Source organism: Watersipora subatra, chromosome 1, assembly GCF_963576615.1.
Source record: "Watersipora subatra chromosome 1, tzWatSuba1.1, whole genome shotgun sequence".
Classification (NCBI taxonomy): Eukaryota; Metazoa; Bryozoa; class Gymnolaemata; order Cheilostomatida; family Watersiporidae; genus Watersipora; species Watersipora subatra.
In genome coordinates this window covers 26,165,237-26,185,310 of record NC_088708.1, presented here as the reverse complement: position 1 = coordinate 26,185,310, position 20,074 = coordinate 26,165,237, and the positions used below count along the sequence as shown (strand labels likewise).

At 37.3% G+C, this 20,074-nt stretch overlaps 1 protein-coding gene across 1 annotated transcript in view; it reads left to right on the top strand.

Annotated features, from left to right (window-relative positions):
- LOC137393339 (methyltransferase N6AMT1-like) overlaps positions 1–12,675 on the top strand; it is an 89,489-nt gene extending 76,814 nt beyond the window's left edge. The window contains exon 9 of the mRNA XM_068079856.1: positions 12,253–12,675. The gene's annotated coding sequence lies outside the window, so the exon portion shown is untranslated. The remainder of the gene's footprint in view (positions 1–12,252) is intronic.
- The last annotated feature ends 7,399 nt before the right edge of the window (positions 12,676–20,074 follow it).

Here is a 20,074-nt window from a genome sequence, read left to right as displayed (position 1 = left end):
AGCTTTCTAACCCAATCACCAAATAAACTTGTACATAATTGATTAAATAGCCACCAAAGATTAATCAGCTGATAATGTCATGTCAGAACAAAAAATAATGACTAGTTGACTTGATCAGGCTGAAGATATACTTATGAACCGAGACAAAAAACAACAAAACATGGTGTTTATAACACTATGATTTGACTAAAATTATTAACTCTTCTATTCAATTTAGATGCTGGTTTTACTTAGTGCTATACAGACCTAAATCTCATTTTTGCCGTGTGATCTGATAATAAGTGAAAGTTTCCAATTATTTGAACAAAACTGACTGACTCGAGAACCTATAGTGCCTATGAAGCATATTTAGTTTAATGTTAGCTACACATTATAGATATCTAAGAATTTGTGAGCCTTTTTGTTGTTAGTTATGGCACCATGCATACCAAAGAAGAATTCGAGAAGATAGAAGTAGACTTCTGAAGTATTTACATATTCCAATTGTAGTACATAGTGCAACATCAACTGGGCAGCTATGAGTTCACTGTATGAGGGGTATTTTTCAAGTTGCTGCTTGTTCACATAGATATAAAAGAGTTGGCTATGTATTTCATACATGTGAGTGCAGTTGATTCGAAGTCACAGTTTGGACAGGCCCAAATTTATCTCAGGACAAGTGGGGGCCTGCCCAAGCTAATTAGTCACTAGGTAATGGTAACATGGTTATTCTATGGTATTCAAATTGCTACCAAAGACAGTAAAATCATTGCTAATCAGAAATGTTTATCGGTTTACCTTTCAAAATATGCCAAATGGCACAATCAGCCTGCCGGTACAGTGCAGAGCATTTTAGAAGCAGTGTAAAAGTGGGCAGTCCAAGGGGGCAATTCCAAGTCAATTCTAATAGACATGTTTTCAGAATTGTTCAGTGTTTTATACTAGATTTGAATCAACTTACCTCCTTGTTAGTAAGGGTGTAGAGTCTGTGAGGTTTTATTCTCAGAGCCAGAGGTAGGTATAAATAAGTCTTCAATACTTCTTCCACTAAAAAGAGTATCTATAGTTTATCACATAAGGCATTTGAAAATTTGTGTCGGTGTTAGAGCTTTTAGATTTTGGTATACATATGGACTATGTCCACTGATATTTTGATTAAATTTAATATGGCCTATTCCATAGCCAAACAATTGACGCTGTGAATACCAGAAAGCTTTAAGAGGTTTTTTTTTGCTGTGAAACAACTAAAATCATGCAGATGAAACCTTTAAAATGTTGTTTTGACACCAACAGTGGTTCAATCAAAAAGGCTTAGGTCGCCATGACTCGATGCAATACATAGTATAACACAACCACATACCATGGTGGCTAGTTTCGAATGAAGCTCTTGATGACTTTTGCCTGGGGAAGTAGCTTGCATCTCTCTTCCAATTGGATAGACAGGGCAGACAGATTCTTTCTGATTGTGAAACCAGTGTCTAGGGTAGGAATGTTCAGGGATGCATAAAATGCTTTAATCACTTCTTTCCACTCCTGAGGGAGCTGAAATAATTCATAATCATACATATACTTTATGCAAAAAGATATGTTAAATCACAAGGGCTAATTGAGATTGAGGTGGCCAACTGAAATTGATAGGAATTTTTAATGTAACCTTTGAAATTGCAACAGCAGATCACAGTAAGGCAGGGCAGCCAAAAACACCAGAACATGGGGCACAACTCCTACAGGCTGTGTAACGCATGTGTATGTTAATATTATGTAGTAAGAAGGTATACTATTACTCCTATCCCATGGTTGTGGATGAATGGTATCAATCCTGATACAACACTGCACTGGCTGTCAGTTAGTGAAAAGGATTCCCGTTTAATTCAAATATAGGTGCATGTACACTATCCACTTACATAATGCTGGTCTTTGAGGGACGGCCAGTGATCAAAAGCTTCAGGCACTATCCCACTCATCCTCTCCTTCGTAGAACTTCTCAGCATAGCCATTGTTTCACAATCAGTATTGACAGCTTTTGAACTAACATCTTGTGACTCACTCTATTGTACAAAAAATAATGTCAGTTAAAAGTCAATCCAATGTGGTTCAATATGGGGTGAGGTGAGCATTTATACTGGCTGATGCATACAATGTACATATGCATAAATGACTAGGTCAAAGTATGTCTACCATCATGATGTAAGCCTCTGGGTTAATTGCTTCATATGATTGCTACTATTGATTCATGGCTGAAATATTGAAGATCAAAATCAAGATCACATAACGCAAAACAGAGCAGATAACATAGATAAATTCTCCTAAAATCAGAAATAGGACGAACCCACATTTTTAGATAAGTAGTTATACTAGACAGGTACTCACTTGGTAATCGCTCTATTGCCCTCACACAGTGTTGAACCCGGTGTTGTAAATCCACAGTATAATTCAGTGTTTGTAATTTCCTCTGTAATCATATTTATTCACTAAGAGGTGAAGTGTTAATATAGCAGTATATATATATATGCAGTAAGGAAAAGCGATAGGAATGGTGCAAAGTCGGAACCTTGGGTTGAAAGTGGTAGTTCTTACAGTACAACTGTTCAGTTGGCTGCTCACTTGTGAAAAGGCCCTGTTAATACTTTGGACTTTCAACAAGATTAAGTTTCACACCTGTCACTAATTAACTCACCTATGCAATGCACAAAGGAAGGCTAAATATTAAAATAAACTCATTATGTAATACCGTGCCTGGCCTTGTAAAATAACGGAAACCCCAAATAACTTTTGTAAAAAATCACAACATACATAATTCTGTCGATCACAGCTAAAATTTTCGATAGAAGTCCTTTTGATACTAAAAAACCTATATTTGGCATTTTTCATTGAATAGTAAAAACAGCTTTTATTCGGCTTGCTACATATGTAGGCCTCTGATATTGCATAATACACTGGGTGTGTTGCTGTTCATATTTTAATTTCTCACCTTCAGGCTCGGCGGCATATGTGTCATGATCACAGGAACCATTGTTAAGTCGGGATTATAAGATTTAGAGTTATCTACACTAGCAGAATGAGAAAATTCCCAGTTAATTTGCAAAAAAACTTTTGAATTTAGCTTAGTTACAGCAGATTTTATGGTCAATAAACTGAATGCACGTTTACCATTAGTGCGAAAACATAGTTCCGAGAAAACTGGTGTTAAAGTCTGAGAAACAAAAACCGATGCACAATTTTGTTTACATTTCAAAACATCATAGCAACCAATATTAAGAAGTTGTGATTTCTAAATCACAAGATAAAGACAGAATCTAGATTTCTGTCTTTATATCCAAAACATTATGTCGAATTTAAAAATTTAAACAGATTTTATCTGGTTGTCATAGAATTAGCCGTATATCTATAAGAAAACGTATCACTTAATTTTGCAGATATTAAAACGGCTTGGCAGTGCTGCAATATTGAGCACAACCGTAGTATGATCAACAAAATCTTTAAAAAAATAATAACATTAACATATTGCACACCATCGGTCACTATATACATCGATCTTGTAAATTTGAATAATTATTCTTATAATTAAATCTTAAAAAATCAAATAATTATTCTCATAATTAAATATTGTAATATTCTTATAAGAATTGTTAGGAATATATCATGGTCATTCCCTTTACTTTCACTGCTTTTGACATCAGTTGGAATACCAAAGTACTCATTATAAGTGTCCAAAATGTCAGAATTATCTTTCAAATCGGCAAAAAAGAAACAATTACGTTTTTTGGACGCCATTTTTCGGTACTTCCTGTTTAGCATAGCAACGGTTTTAAGAGTTTTTTCCGAGGTTTAAAGACATTTATTATCTAAACTGACTTCAGATTCAGAAAGATCACTCTTTGATTTGTCCAGAAGCACGTGTTACAAAAATCGTTGCCAATATTATAAATTCAGTTAGTGTAACTTTAAAGTCGGATAACCCAACTCCGTGATTTGTGACTTAACCATGGTTTCTGTGACCGCGACCCATATGTTCACATATCAGCTGCATCGCCTAAACTCAAATAAAAGGTTCGCTCGCCATGCCGTTTCTATAATGGTGACCTTCACCCGTACAGTTCCTTTCGGGAAGGTTTTGCCTGCGGCCTTTTGCAAAATTTGAACAGCGCTTACTTAGATGGTTTATATCACATTGAAATATGTGGTTTACCACCTAAGGTGACAAACGTAGGTGCTGTTGCAGGTTCGTATGCATATATTTGTCTGTAAGGCTTGACTGACTAACAATAACTGATTGAGTACCAAGATACAAGAATTTATCATGCAGAAATAGCCGTTGTACAAACATTATTATCTGCCGCAAATGGTCCATTGTAAACAGGTATATAAACATTGCAGCAATGTGGATGTAATAATAGCCCACAAAAATGACACTAATAAAAAACACATTCAAAGCTATACAATAGGGATAATGGGATTCCAATAAGGCATAATACAGGTGTCTGCAAAAACCCTTATATTATTACAAAACCTGTGACACCTCCTTTCCCATAAATTCAAGCAGTGAAGCAATGGTTATAATATGCGTGATTACTAATACACATATAGCAAGCTATTTAAAGGTTCATACGACAAGCAGGCAGCCCATTTTAATACAAAATATAGTCTTTAAATTTTCCAGGTTTCCGTAGAGTACGACCTGACCTAGATTGTGGCACTGTCACCACCCCAGAAGGCTCCAAAGTGCAGGGGGCTGCTGGCAAAGCATGGGTTTGAATGTTAACATTCTGATTTGGCACAGAACTAGGAGTTGTGTGTGCATGTACCTTAGTTCCAGCTGCTGGCACAGCACTGGGCAGCGACTTGCTAAATATTTTAGTTGGATGTTCAACACTACCTAACCTGATATCCTTCCTGTTCCTACGAAATATCTGTCCACCCTCTACCTCAATTGCGTATGATCTCTCACCTACCACCTCTACAACTACCCCTGGGATCCATTTGCCTTGAGCAGTTTTGAAGTAAACCTGCTGGCCTAGTTTGATGGTTGTTTTGCTTGGTCCACTGTGCCTATCATGGTGGTATTTTGACTGACACTGCCGAGCTGCCAACTTTTTGCGCACATCAACCAAGTCATAGCCTATAACCTTGTAACTATCAACAGATTCTGGCATTCTTTCGCGCAGCTTACGGCCTTGCAACAACACAGCTGGAGAGGGCAACTCCTCACTGATAGGAGTATTTCTAAGTGCAGTTAAGCCTGGATACCAACTCTTGCCCTCAGCCTGACATTTAGTCATCATAGCTTTCACTGTGCCTACTACTCTCTCCACTTGCCCATTTCCTGAAGGATGGAGAGGTGAACTGGATTTGTGCTCAATGCTATTTCCCTTGCAGAATTCTGAAAATGCCCTAGAACTGAACTGTGGCCCATTGTCTGAAACAATTTGTGCAGGTGTGCCAAAATCACTAAATATTTGTTGCAGTGCCAAGATAACAGTTTTGCTTGACATGTTTCTAGCTAATTGCTTTATTATTGGCCACTTACTCAGATAGTCAACAGCTAGCAGATAGTCTGCTCCATTCAAGTGGAATATGTCAATACCTATTGCCTCGAATGGATAGTCTGGCACTGAGAATGGTATCAAAGGCTCTTTTCTCTCATTCCTCTCAGCCTGGCGACATGGTTCGCATGACATGCATTTCTCTTCTATCCTACGTCTCAAACCAGGCCAAAACACTGATTGTGAAGCCCGCTGCACTGTTTTTGTTGTACCCTGGTGAGCTGTGTGCAATGACTCCACAACCTCGTCGCGCAATGCAACAGGTATGATCAACCTTGAACCATAGAAAACCACACCATCAAGAGTAGACAAGTTGTGTCTCAAGTTCCAGTAAGGCATTGCCATTGCAGCGCAACTTTTCTTGCATGTAGGCCATCCATTTTCTACGTAGCGCTTAACCACTGCTAATTCCTTGTCACTACTTGTAGCGCGTTGATACTTGCTCATCACATCAGCTGATCTAATTACTACTTCACAAACAGACAATAATGGATCAACCTGTAGGTCATCATGGAGGTCAGTGCCCTCACGGCAAGCTCTAGACAGAGTATCTGCCAACACCATTTCTGCCCCTGGCTTGTACTTTAACTCGACAGTAAGTGGATACGATAACAACTGTAGGCGCATAGCAGCAAGTCTGGGAGACAAGCCATTGATATCTTTCTTCAGCAATCCAATGAGTGGAAGATGGTCAGTCTCTACCACTACTTTTTCACGTCCCCAACAATAATATTTGAACCTGCTGCAAGCAAAAACAATAGCCAAAAGCTCTTTTTCAATTTGGCTGTAACGCTGCTGACAATCAGTCAAAGACTTAGCTGCAAACTCTATTGGCCTCCCGTCCTGCATTAGAACGGCACCTAGGCTATGAGAAGAACTGTCTGCTGACAATACTATGGGCTTAGACTCATCATAAAATGCCAGTGTTGGTGCTGCACTTATGAGCTCTTTGATTTGGTTGAATGATTTCAATTGTGGGGATTCCCAAATGAATTGTGCATGTTTCTTGCTGATCTCTCTCAAGGGGTGTGTGTGTTCGGACAAGTTTGGAATGAATTTTGACAAGTAGCCAACAAATCCCAAAAACCTTTGCACTGCTTTCTTATCTTCTGGCACAGTCATGTTTTTTACTGCTTCGACTTTTGACTTACATGCTCGCACCCCCTCAGCAGTTAGATTGTGGCCCAAATATTGAATAGACTGTTTCAACAAGACACATTTTTCTGCATTCAATGTAATGCCCAGCCGCATACATCTCTCTAGCACTTTCCTAAGCCTTACGTTGTGCTCATCTACTGTTGCAGCATGTACAAGAATGTCATCAATGTAAATTTCCACCCCTTCAAGACCCGACAATGCATCTGCCATGCGCTGATGGAATAACTCAGGTGCATTGCTTACACCCATGGGTAGCCTTACATATCTATACTTGCCAAATGGAGTGACAAAGCTAGTCAATTTTGAGGAATCATGATCTAGTTGTATCTGATGGAACCCCTGCTTAGCGTCTAAAGTGCTAAAGTACTTGGACCCTGAGATCCTGGCAAATATTTCCGTGTTGGTGGGAATTGAACATTGAGTTCTAATTAATTGGCTATTCAAATACTGTGGGTCTAAGCATATTCTGATGTTACCATTCGGTTTATTCACTATTACCAATGGTGTCAGCCACTGTGAGGGCTCGTGATCACGAACTATGACACCAGAATTCTCAAGTTTTGTTAGCTCTGTTTTTAATTTCTGTCGCATGTGGTGAGGCACTTGTCGAGGGGGCACTGCTTTTGGTTCTGCCGTTTGTTTCAACTCTAATTTTGCTGGTTTCTCAAAACATCCCAAACCTTCAAAAACTGCAGGAAACTCTGATACCATGTCAGAAATAGCAATGGCATCAGGCTTGGAAGCTTGCGCAATTTTTGCTATGCTAGGTATTAGTCCAAGTGCTCTGACAGCAGGTAACCCTAGCAGAGTTGTGTCCCTAGTCTCAGTGATATAGAATGTTGTTTCTGTGCTTAAACCATTTTCAGGAATTTCAACACTCAACTCAGCCTTGCCAACAACTGGTATAGCCCGCCCCGAGAAACCCACTAATGTAGCTCCAGTTCTAACAACCCGTGTCAAGCCTAACTCTAAAAACATTTGTTTGGGCATCACACTAACTTGGGCACCTGTGTCAACCTGAACATCAATAGGCTTGCCATGAACCTTCACATTAATTAGCCACTTATTGTCTGACTGATTAGTACTTACTGGTCTAGCATGGTTAGTAGGACTATCTACAGCATGCACGTAGAAAGTTTCACTTACGTCTCCGTCGCACAGGCTTTCTTTGGAAGCTACCGAAAGTTTGTTTACACGTTTCTTGTGAGATGATGCGATGGAGCCCTGCTGTTTAGATTTGCATACCTTGGCAAAATGTCCCCGGCGTTTACAGTTCATGCATTCTTTGCCATATGCAGGGCATCTTCCTCGGTCGTGAGATGATCCGCAGTATTTACATCCATGAATATATTGAGGATTGTTACTGTGTCTGTTTATAGTCGTCGAGTTTCTTCCTGATGTCGTTGGGTGAGATTGCGTTTTGGCATGTGAATGATGTGATGTTCTTTTGTGAAAGCGAACGTGGGTAGTTAGTACAGTAGCTTTGTCGCCATCTATTTCCGCTTTTTGGTTCTCCAGAATTATTTCCTTAGTGCGAAGTTGTTGCTTGATTTCCTCGAGTGTAACGTCGGGATTGATCTGTAAATCTCGGGCTAGTGCTTTGTCTCTCATTCCGGCAAGTAAGCGAGTGCGCATCATGTCATTTCTCTGGTCGTCATTCCAGCTGCACTTAGAGGCTAGCTCATGTAAGTTTCTAATAAACTGTTCGTTGGTTTCTCCGGCAAGTTGAAGACGTGACCCAAAGAGAACAGCGTAGTGCAAGTGGTTGCTTCTAGGATTGAAGTAATTATCGAACCCTTCTAAAGTTCTGAGGTATAATGTTTCTTCTTCATTTTCGGCTTCAATTCCTGCTGCTTCGTCTGCTTCTCTAGGTGGTCTAATCTGGATTTGATCTGCTATAGCTTCAGCCTCTTCTCCCATGGCAAATATCAGCGTGTCAACTTGTCTCTGTGCTGATCTCTCGCATAGCCCTGAAGCGCTTCTGTATCTTTCGAAACGCTTCCTCCAGTCCGGCCAAGCCTTTTGAGAGCTGCTGAAATCTAGCTCCGCTGGTGGTTTCAATGAACTCATTTTGTTTGTGAAGTTTCTGTGAAGTCTATTTTCTTTGTTAAATCCTGCCTACGACGCCATGTTGCAGGTTCGTATGCATATATTTGTCTGTAAGGCTTGACTGACTAACAATAACTGATTGAGTACCAAGATACAAGAATTTATCATGCAGAAATAGCCGTTGTACAAACATTATTATCTGCCGCAAATGGTCCATTGTAAACAGGTATATAAACATTGCAGCAATGTGGATGTAATAATAGCCCACAAAAATGACACTAATAAAAAACACATTCAAAGCTATACAATAGGGATAATGGGATTCCAATAAGGCATAATACAGGTGTCTGCAAAAACCCTTATTTTATTACAAAACCTGTGACAGGTGCCATATGAGTTTTGATGTGTTAAATTGAAACATAAACTCAATCGGGCACCTAAATTAGCATTTATCACATTGGTTTGCCACATTATGATTTACAGTGTATGTTTTTTAGATTCTGATTTGGTACCTTGCGCTCCACAATCATTAAATAAGAATAAATATTTTGTTTGTTAAAACAATATTTTTACATTATTTTTATTAATTCAAATTGAAGCATTTTTGTATGTTCCTATCAGCGCTCGCTTTGTGTATTAGCTTTTACATCTTTCATTTTAAACCTAACCAATTTGTAATTCGTAATAAATTTCACATTTTACAACAAACATTTGGAAGATTACTGTAAGATTATCTGTTAGATTATCTGTGAGATTTACTGTAAAACTTATCGCGTAAGATTACAAGTATCAGTTATTCCTTACTCTCCTATATTTACACAAATTTACATACAATGAACATGTACTTTGAAAAATGTATATATAGATAAATAGATTTACATTCTCTTATCGCATTTGTAAACTTTGTATAACTTTTGAAGTTTATAATATAAGGCTTTAAAGTTTGTTGCAATATCTTTTTCATTTCAACTTGCATTTTTTAAACACAATTGGAGTATAATGTCGTGTTTGAAGTTTAAACACTTTTCATCTTCCCATCACTATTACTTAGTTTCTAGTCTTTATTATTAATATTAATTTTTCATTCAACTATTTTTGGCAGACGTTGTTCTAATAAAATTTCAACTACAAAATACTACCATATTCTGTCATATTTTTTATCAATCTGTTAAATACACGTATTCTCAGAAGTTACACATTGTCTAATGCATCCAAAGAAAAGAACCTGTTCTACACAAAATCATTTCCTCATGATATAAAGTTTTAAAGTTACGGTTGTTTGACAAATTTTGAAATTAATTAATCTATTAATTTATTTAGATTACACAAAACACTTTTCTCATGATATGTAGTTTGAAAGTTAAAATGGCAAATGTTGTTATATATGTTAAATACATATCAAGTTTTCTGTTCAATGACTTTTTTTATTACCCGGGCAACACCAGGTAGCACAGCTAGTGTATATATATATAATAAAGTATAGGCTAAAAGTCAGCATAAAGTGCTGAATACTAAAGTAGAGCTTACTATAAATATGGTAAAAAATTTCTTAAAATTTGACCAAGCATAAAAATTACCAGAAGTTTCATATTACACAAAAGGTGTGTAACACTCATCAGATAAAATGCTTAGTGAGGACTATACACAAAATTCTGCATAAGCCGGTAAACTGAAATTAAAGCTCGGGTATTAAAAGCTAGATGGATGGGGTCTATTATGTAACGCTATTTCGTAAAAGATGTTTCTTAGAATGTCTACGCATAGATATTAGTTCACTACATTTGTTTTGAGTTGCCTTCTCAGGTCTGTAATTGATGAAATATTTTTCAAAGTACATAGTTTGCAATTTCCGCTGGTTTTAGAATAAGGCTTGGCGTGTGATAAATTCTTCCAGGTTATGTGGTAGTCTGTGCCACTTTCTTTGAGGTTCCATATGTAGCTGCTTAGCTCGGTAGAGTGGCGTTTAGATATGTCCTTGAATGTCGATTTGTGAAGGTTATATCTAGTTTTGAAGCTGTTTTCGGTTAGCCCTACATATGTGGCTACAGGTTTTTTGTTATCGGTGGTTGTTACGCTTGCCTGATATATCATTGATTTTGCTAGGCAATTGTCTGGTAATGGGCAGGTGTTCTTATTTCTGCAATTGCAGCCAAGATTAGTTGTTTCTTGATTGTTCAGTGATAGTAGCTTCTGATTGTGAGAGTTGGTAGCCTGTTTCACATTGTTCATGCAGCTATAGCCTAATTTTATAATATTTCTGTTAAAGATTTTGTGTAGTTTGTGGTCAGTGGAAAATTCTTCATCAATTAATTTAAAGGAAGTTTTCCCGATGTTGGTGTGTACGGTGTTGCTGTAAGGGGAGTTATACCAGATTGTGTTTCTCTTTCTTTTTCTATATATTGCCTTTAGTTGTTGAGCTCTAGGTGAGGAGAATTCTAGTTTGTGTTGGTATCCGGTTTTTGCTAAGGCTTCCTGATAAATAGGGGCAGCTTTGCTGAAGGCATTTTCATCTGATGAACTTTCTGAGAGTCTTTTGTTGATTGCCAGTGGTATATTTTTAATGATGTTAGGCGGGTAGTTAGGATCTTTGTGAACATAAGTAATGGTGGTGTTTTTCTTAGTGTAGAGTTCATACTTCCCGTTTTCTAGGTTTAGGGTTACGTCTAGGAAATTTACTATTTTTCTGTTGGCTTCTATTAATATTTTTAGATCATGTAAGCTAAAGATCGCGCACAGGTCTTTCTTGATGGTGTCAACTTGGCGTGGTGTTGCGTTTAAAGCTCCCAGACCATCGTATCTATATAGTCCAAATTTGTTCTGATATTTTTAAATATTTGGTATAATATGTATGTACCTACTAGCTCACATGTTTCGGCGCCATCAAAACATCCAATAGTTATATCAAATAGATTTTGTGAAGTATTCTTACCCCATGGCTGTCCATTATTATACAAGATTGACTTTTTGGTGTATAAGATAATTGCCTTTTCTCTCTCTGTGATGGTGGTGTAACCAGCGGCAAATTCTAGAGCCGACAGTAGTAGTTATTCTGATATCGAAGGTTAGAATTCAATGAGGTCGAAGCTGATGAATGTGTGTCTGCTCTTGTTGGGGGTTTCCTTGAACCACTGCAATGCAGCTGCTGTGTTTCTCCACCGGTAAATCTGTGTGGAGTTTTTTATATGAGTGTTGATGTCTTCCAACAGATTTTGCTAATCTGGCCCACTTCTGATTTGGTGGGGTTTTTATGAGCCTGCATTTTGGATTGTTAATAAAGTTCTCTTTGTGATCCTTGACAGTGATGTAGGCGTTTCCTTCTGCAGTACTATACACTCTGTCGTCTATTTCTAGATCTCTAGCTATTGATTTGGCTTCGCTTGTAATAGTCTTAAGCTCTCTACTGTCTATTTTCGTGTAGGTTTGTGTAATGTTGTTAAGTACCAGTGTGTTGTAGTCCTCGGGACTCATGGTGTAGAAATTTGATGTTTTTTCAGCAGGTACAATTAATTTACTGTTATTTTAGATTTTCCTCCGCAGGTCTTCAGCTTCAAAACTAGATATAACTTTCACAAATCGACATTCAAGGACATATCTAAATGCCACTCTACCGAGCTAAGCAGCTGCTTATGGGACCTCAAAGAAAGCAGCACTGACTACCACATATCCTGGAAGATTTTATCACATGCCAAGCCTTATTCTAAAAACAGCGGAAATTGCAAATTATGTACTTTGGAAAAATATTTCATCATTCACAGACCTGAGAAGGCAACTCTAAACAAATGTAGCGAACTAATATCTACGTGTAGACATTCTAAGAAACATCTTTTACGAAATAGCGTTACATAATAGACCCCATCCATCTAGCTTTTAATACCTGAGCTTTTATTTAAGTTTACCAGCTAATGCAGAATTTTGTGTATAGTCCTCACTGAGCATTTTATCTTATGAGTGTTACACACCTTTTGTGTAATATGAAACTTTTAGTAATTTTATGCTTAGTCAAATTTTAATAAATTTCTTAACAAATTTATATATATATATATTTGTCATTCACATGTAAGAAACGTTTGAAAAAAACAGGAAGAAGAACTGTATGAGCACTACAAATATAATGATAATAGTTCATTGTTAATCGCGTATTGGATGTCTTTGGTGTCACTAATTAAAAGCTATCGGCATACATACAACAGTAGTAGACAACTCACACACAACGTGTACTGCTTAGCTAAAATAAGTTAAATGATTAATTTAGGAATATCAAGAGCAATAGTTATAAAGTTTATACGTTTGATTTGCTCAACAAAATATACTAAAGGATTTATACTTCATGAACATTTCAAAGCGAAAATGTAAAATGCGTAAACTGCATTTTATATTCTTGGGAGGCAATTGTCTTTAAATTATACACTGCAAAGATATTGCAAATGGTAAAAGTTGACAACTCGCCTTTCCTCTTGATTATTCAGCCTGCTACAATTGATAAAAAGATTGAAGTTTGTTGAGCTCTGTAATCTACCATTCATTGAGCCTTGGAAAACATGATCTGAAGAACTCCTGGCAAGTGGGCTACAGAGTAAATGAAATAAAGTTCAAAAACCCCCAAAACAGGTAATAACGGTAATAGGCTGATTAAATAGAGAGTAAACACATGTATTGTTACTTTCTAATAAGTCTTTGGTCTAATTGCTATGCGGTAAAAGAGATATTAATCGATTCAGATTGAGGAAACTCGACTATCTCATTTATCGCATAATGTATAAGTAGGTATTTTCCTGATCAAAAATAATGCATTGGTATGTGAATTATTATCCTTTTGTATCCCAGTTGACAGTTACCAATGAAATTACATCGCAACACAATTAATTTTACTTGCAAATCACTATTACATACTTATCAAGAGTCCTTAGAAATTCATCTAAGCTGCAGGAAGTAGCCTCTTCGTTGCCCTCTAACAATTGCCTTTCGTCAGTACCTTCCTTCACTGCATCATCTTGCTCTACAATCTGTCTCCTTCTCCACAGTCTCTCACTTCCTGTTACAGAAAATTCACCTTTTCTTACATAGCAAATTGGTGATTGGTGTGTTTTTCGAATACCGTGCTGCACACCATCAGCCAATTTATCACCATCTCATTATTTTAGTTCATTACAAACAGTCTCATATGTTAGAATTATTAGTTTCACAGCTTTATTGTTTCGTATCAAGACAGAGACTGACTAACTAAAGAAGCAAAGACAAGAAAGCACCAACAGCTAAAAATAGGCGTTATATAAACAGCCAGGTTAGCTTGTACTGGCAATAACAATAAAGAGCAAAAACAAGGAGATTGAGACATAGTGACCACCCAGCCAGTCACGCAGCAAGGTCATACGAAATATTTATGTAGCTACATTTCAACATCATATAGGAACGTTGGCAGTAAATATTCATCGATAGGTATACTGAGGTTGCAGCCCAGCAGAGGATATTATACATGCTAGAAATAGTCATTCGTGCAACACCTAAGATGTTTTTTGTCGTAACAGTCAACTTACTTTACAATTGTTGCAGAAGAAAAATATGACGCGATCGTCATTCTGTACCCCTTTATACATCTTTCTTGAGATAGCAACCCATATATCGCATGCAAAAGCTCGTTAGTCACAAGCAACAAGTCTGTCACAGTGTCCGCAATAGTCTCTTGGCATCGATTTGGTTGTTGTACTTGCTAGATAACAGATGTACAATATTTGAGTTGATTAAACTACTACTGTTATATATGGGTATTAACAGGGCCCGCTGAGGCGCTTCTCAACATTTTACCATTGTTTTCAAATTATTCTCACCTTTCCACTTGGAAAATCCTATCAGCCTGTTTCTCTGGTTTTACAATTTTTATTGTCTAATTACAAAAAGTGCATTTCTGGCTTTTTTTTCTAGTCTGACTCTCTCGGTTTTACATAACAATCAACCTTTCGTGCAAGTCTTATCCATTGTTGCTCATGACTGTTCCATCTTTGCCTCAGCTTTGCATCTCCTCAGATACATAGTCAATCAATGGGCAGCATTAATTCAAAATATTAAGTGCTGTTATGTTGTTGTGAATTAGTAGTGAACACTAACAAGACACTGCATTAGTACATTTTTCACCTATTGCTCTACCTTATTTCCTTGGCATCTATTATCTTATATCTACATTAATCTGATTACGTTATTCTTTTACACTATTTTTTACATTATTCTTTCATATTGTATTAAAGCTTGTACCAAATATTTACTTAATTGAAAAGGTTATTATTCTAAAGAAGCTGCTGAGACTAATCTGTCTTTAATTGCCCAACTATTCTTCTGTTCATATTTTTTCACAATTTTAAATCTTGCCAGTTTGTCACACGCCCAGAAGTCATTTAGACAGTCACAACTTTCTTTTTCACTTCCTCCTTGACTGTTTGTGAAAACTGGCTAGTTGATTATCGGTGTGGCAACAATCTGAAGTTCCTTACTCCTAAAGGCCTAATATATGACATCATCTACATCATAAACTTTTTGTTTTTATTGACATTGACTAATTCTGAATGATACTTTGTAGATAAACACCTTTAGGGATAGAACTTCTCTATTCTATCTAGAATGACGAGATCAGGTTCACAGTTATAAATTGGCAACTGTGTATTATTTTCTATTAATTCTAAAACTTACATGAAGAGATAATTTGAACTACAGGAGTATAATTATACACAGTGACTCATAGGTACTTGAATGCACTTACACTTCCAATCATACACAAAAATAATACCAGGAAATTCCCTGCACCACTCTTTAATAAAGCTGTCATTAGAGTGCAAGCCGATGGCTGTCCATTTAATATCTTCCATACTTTTATGAAGTCTGTCCTTTGTTAAAATAGTCGTGTATAAAAAAATCATGGTTCGTGTTAAAATGCAATTTATAGTCTATGATGTGGCACATGGCATCATTAACCTACAGTTGAGTATATATCACAAAGTTCTTTGAGGTGTTGATCACAACTCATGGCACTCATTGTCTCAAACTACAAGTTGTGTATGCCATCGGGATCTGTGACAAGAGTGATTTGATTAAACATCTCAAGTGACTTCAAGGGTAACATGGCATCAGGACCAGTGGATTTCTATGATTTGAAATAAGTCATTTCTCTATAAGCTTTCTGTGAGACTGTTTCTTGCAACAAGCTGCAGAAGTTAGTAAAATATGGATACATCTTAAACACCCATGGCCACCCATGTCTGAAAAAGCCTTCATTCTTCATACTCAGTGTGAATCGCAAATTAGCCCATTGAATCTGTGTTAAAATGACATGAGATTCTTATAATAATGGTAAAGACAAAGATAGTGAAATCATCCTTGCTACAAAAAATTATAAATCATGGTAATAGTAACACTCTTTTCAACTAATCCAAAGAACAACTTACATCTCTTGCAGTCTTGCAAGCTACTGTAAATTTTGATGGTCGAAGCCATAGCATTATCTTTCTTAAGAGGAGATAACTGTGAAGTTTTAATAACTTGAGGCAAGGTTGTTGACAATTCAACCGACAATGTGGCTTATACTGCATCTGTAGCATAACTTCTTTGGATTAGAACCAGCTCTAAATTCCTGCTCTCGAGTTTCAGCTTTTCTTGCCGAATGCCCTTTTCAAACAGAAGCAATAGCAATTTGTCCTGTCGGGAAAGATAGCCGCTTTGCATCCATTTTCTCTTTTATTGCTGTGGCTGATGCACTTCACCAGTTCCTTAAACTGGTGAAAATCAGGGGTGTTTAAAAGAAGGCATTACTCCTACACATTTAAAACAGCTTTCTGTATGATGGGACTTATCGTTACTGATGGGTGGGTCAAAACAAATAAGATGAGTCAACTATATTAACCAGAGAGGGATGCATAGAAGAGGCCAATAACGATTAAATGTTGTCACCTTTTAGTTTCTCAATTATTATAACAACAATTTGTTTTAGCACTTGCGTTTTTGTTGACTTTAATTTATCAATTATTTTCTGTGTTGACCAAAAGTTACTACTCAGTCATCTAGACAAAACAAGTTGACACTCACAGATTTGCCCTGTTGTGCCCTTGTTGTTTTTTCTTTTAGTGAGAGTTTTATGGCATCCGAGTAAAAAAGGGAGGCTTGAGGGGAAGTTGCAGGTGTTGTCTGTGAGCTAGTGAAAACACGAGATTGGCTAGATCAGAGGCTATCTGAGGAGCTGAAGCTGTTTGGAGGTAGCCTCGTTGAGTGCTTCTTAAGACTGCTAAGTAAACTTGTAAACACAAGCATACTTTTTGAATTTGGCGGAAGTATATCAATATTAACCCTTTCGCGACTGAGCATACGATGTTTTGAATTGTTGTAAATACCAAGCCAATTAGTTGCACAATTTAAACCTCAAACATTGCTGCAAAAATGTTTTATAACGTCTTTCTAAATTGTCATAGAGCTCTAAATAAATATGCAATGGAAAGCTGAGAGGTTTTTCTATGAGCAAATATATTTTGCTTTTAGTTAAAATATGACGGTCTATGAAGCTAAATTATGAAGCTAAGTTTGAATGCATTTTGGTATTTTACAAATATACCAACCTAACAACATTATGTAAAGGTTTATTGCAGTGATTCTTACAATCATCATATGTCTGCTACAGTTTGCAGCAAAAACTGGCTTTTTATACACAATGGAAGATGAATTATGAGCCTTTATTTATCCACGAGCCCAGTTTAGGTAGTGGCTTTTGGTTATCAAACGATACGCTACAAATTTGCAAACTCACAAGATAAACAAAAATAATCTATCAAATGTTAAAAATAAAAGTATAACGACATAAAAAAATGCCATAATGTTTCCAGAACCAAAAATAAAAACATTTGAATAAATTTATTTAGCATCATTACCTTCATACGTTTCTGTATCAGTTACGATGTCAATGTTGCTTTTACTATCACTCACTTCATCTTCTCTTGCCTCTCTCATTTCATCTTCACTCTATAGTCTATACTAACCAAAATTATCAGCATCAAAACAACATTTTTAGCATAATGATTAATTTTTTGCGCTTTGGAATTATTTCCTTAGAAATGAAGACAGACTTTTATGAATGTGTACTGCTTGCACACAATGTTAGTCTTACAACAATTATGGTACAGACTATATCACATTTACTCAAGCTTATAATTAGTTGGAAAACCAAAGTACTCATTTTAAGTGTCCAAAATGTAAGAGTTAACTTTAAAATCGACAAAAAAGAAACTATTACTTATCAGGACTTTAACATTAATTACAGAAACCTTCGGCAATTGGACAATGTGATAGACTGGTGAAATGTGCACGCTTTTTTTTCGTGATATGCGCACGACTTAATAGTTCTACTCTCTGTCGCACCGCCTTGTCGGCGTTTCGTTGGTCGGTCTTAATTTTGATTAAATAGGCTTGGCAAGTTTTTATTTCAATTTTAGGCCTAATTAATCTGTGTATTTATATATAATCCGATCAGATGGGTTAGTTTTAAGATATTGCGGTAACCTTTCAAAGACTTGGTAACATATTTAAATAGGTTTATATGTTTTGTATCATTATTATACTTAAACGGCTCTACACAAAAATCATTACATTTTTTGATGAGATTTCGGTACAAGGGTTTGGTCACGGCCGTTAACGGATCATTTTTCGGGAGTTGTGTGCACATTTGCATTTATCATAAATCTCCCAAACAATCGCTTTGCTCGTGTTTAGTCATGGGATTACAATATACAATCTTATAATTTTAGAGAGTTACCTAACAAAAGCAAAAATATCAATAATGGATACGGCAAGAAAAGTGGGAAAAAGAGAAAAAGTGGGAGTACTTTAAGCTACTTGTAATTAAACTGAAAATTCAAAATTTGGTTAAAATTAAAGTGAAGAAACGGAAATATGAAATGCTATTGAGACCTCAAACAGTTAATTTCAGTAAAGGGCCAATAGCAACTTTTATAGACATATCGTGTTCAACGCCTCCTGGCAAGCGCCTGTCTATTTGAATATCGCATTCTTCGAGCTCATCTGGTTGAGGGGTCTGGCAATCTCGGAATATTCGTGTATGAAGTGACGGTAGTAATTAACATCTCGAGGAACAATCTTAGGTCTCGTTTGTGTTGGGGTGGGGTTAGATCTTAATAGCTTCTACCTTGTTTTCATCCGTTTCTACACCGGCCTGACTGACAGTGTGGCCTAGATATTTGACTCTATCCGCGAATAAGGCACATTTACTTGGCTTAAGTTTTAGATTCGTGGCCCACAGCCTGGAGAAGACTTCTTCTAGTCAATGAATATGAGTATCCACATCCGGTGCAAACACGATAATGTCATCGAGATAGATCCAGACAGTCTGCCAATGTAGTCCTCGTAGTACTGTCTCCATGAGACATTCAAACGTCAAAGGAGCTGAGGTGAGGCCAAACGTTAAGACCTCCTATTTGTACAGGCCAGATCTCGTCACAAAAGCTGCCTTCTCCATGACATCCGCATCCAGCTCGACCTGCCAGTATCCGCTGGTCAGGTCTAAGGTGCTGAATACCCGGCTCTGCTCCAGCATGTCGAGGCTATCATCAAGCCTTGGTAGTGGATACGCGTCCTTTGATGTTACAGCATTCAGCTTCCGGTAATCGATGCAGAAGCGCCAGCTGCCATCCTTCTTCTGGACTAGGACTATGGAAGAACTCCATTCCCCTTTTCTCTCTGAGTAGCCCCTGTTGTTGTAGTTTGGCTACTTGCTTTTCAATCTCGGTCTCCTGTGCCGGTCCATGCCTATAAGGTTGCTGTTTTACTGACTGACCTCCTTCCACTAACGAAATCTGGTGGCGTGTGAGACCTGTCCTTCCCAAATCAAACTTTTCTACGCTGAAAACATCCTGGTTTTTCGTCAGCATTTGTTTCGCTTTGGCATGATCTTTACCTTGTAATCCGCTCTGGTCGAGTAACGTTTCTAACGCCTCGGGTAACTGAGTGGAAGGTGGCATTAGTGCTGTTGGTTTTAAGGCTTGCCTCGCCTAGCTACATGTCGCGAAATTTCCCCTGACGGTAACTCGACGGTATTTGCCGAAATATTGCACACTCTAATCTATAGTTCTCCCTGCTGTGGGTGGTGCACTGACGAGGCTACTCAGATCTCAGTGTATGGTGTTCTTCCTTCGATTAGGGCTAACTGTTCATTCCAATTCTGGTTAAGTCGGCCTGAGATGAGTATTTCCGAGAATGGCGGAATCTCCACTTCTCAAGCTTCTACTGTTTGCACTCCCACTTGTGGTGGCCCGCCATATTGGTCACAGCATTTGATAACCTCGTCGTATAGATGTAGTTGC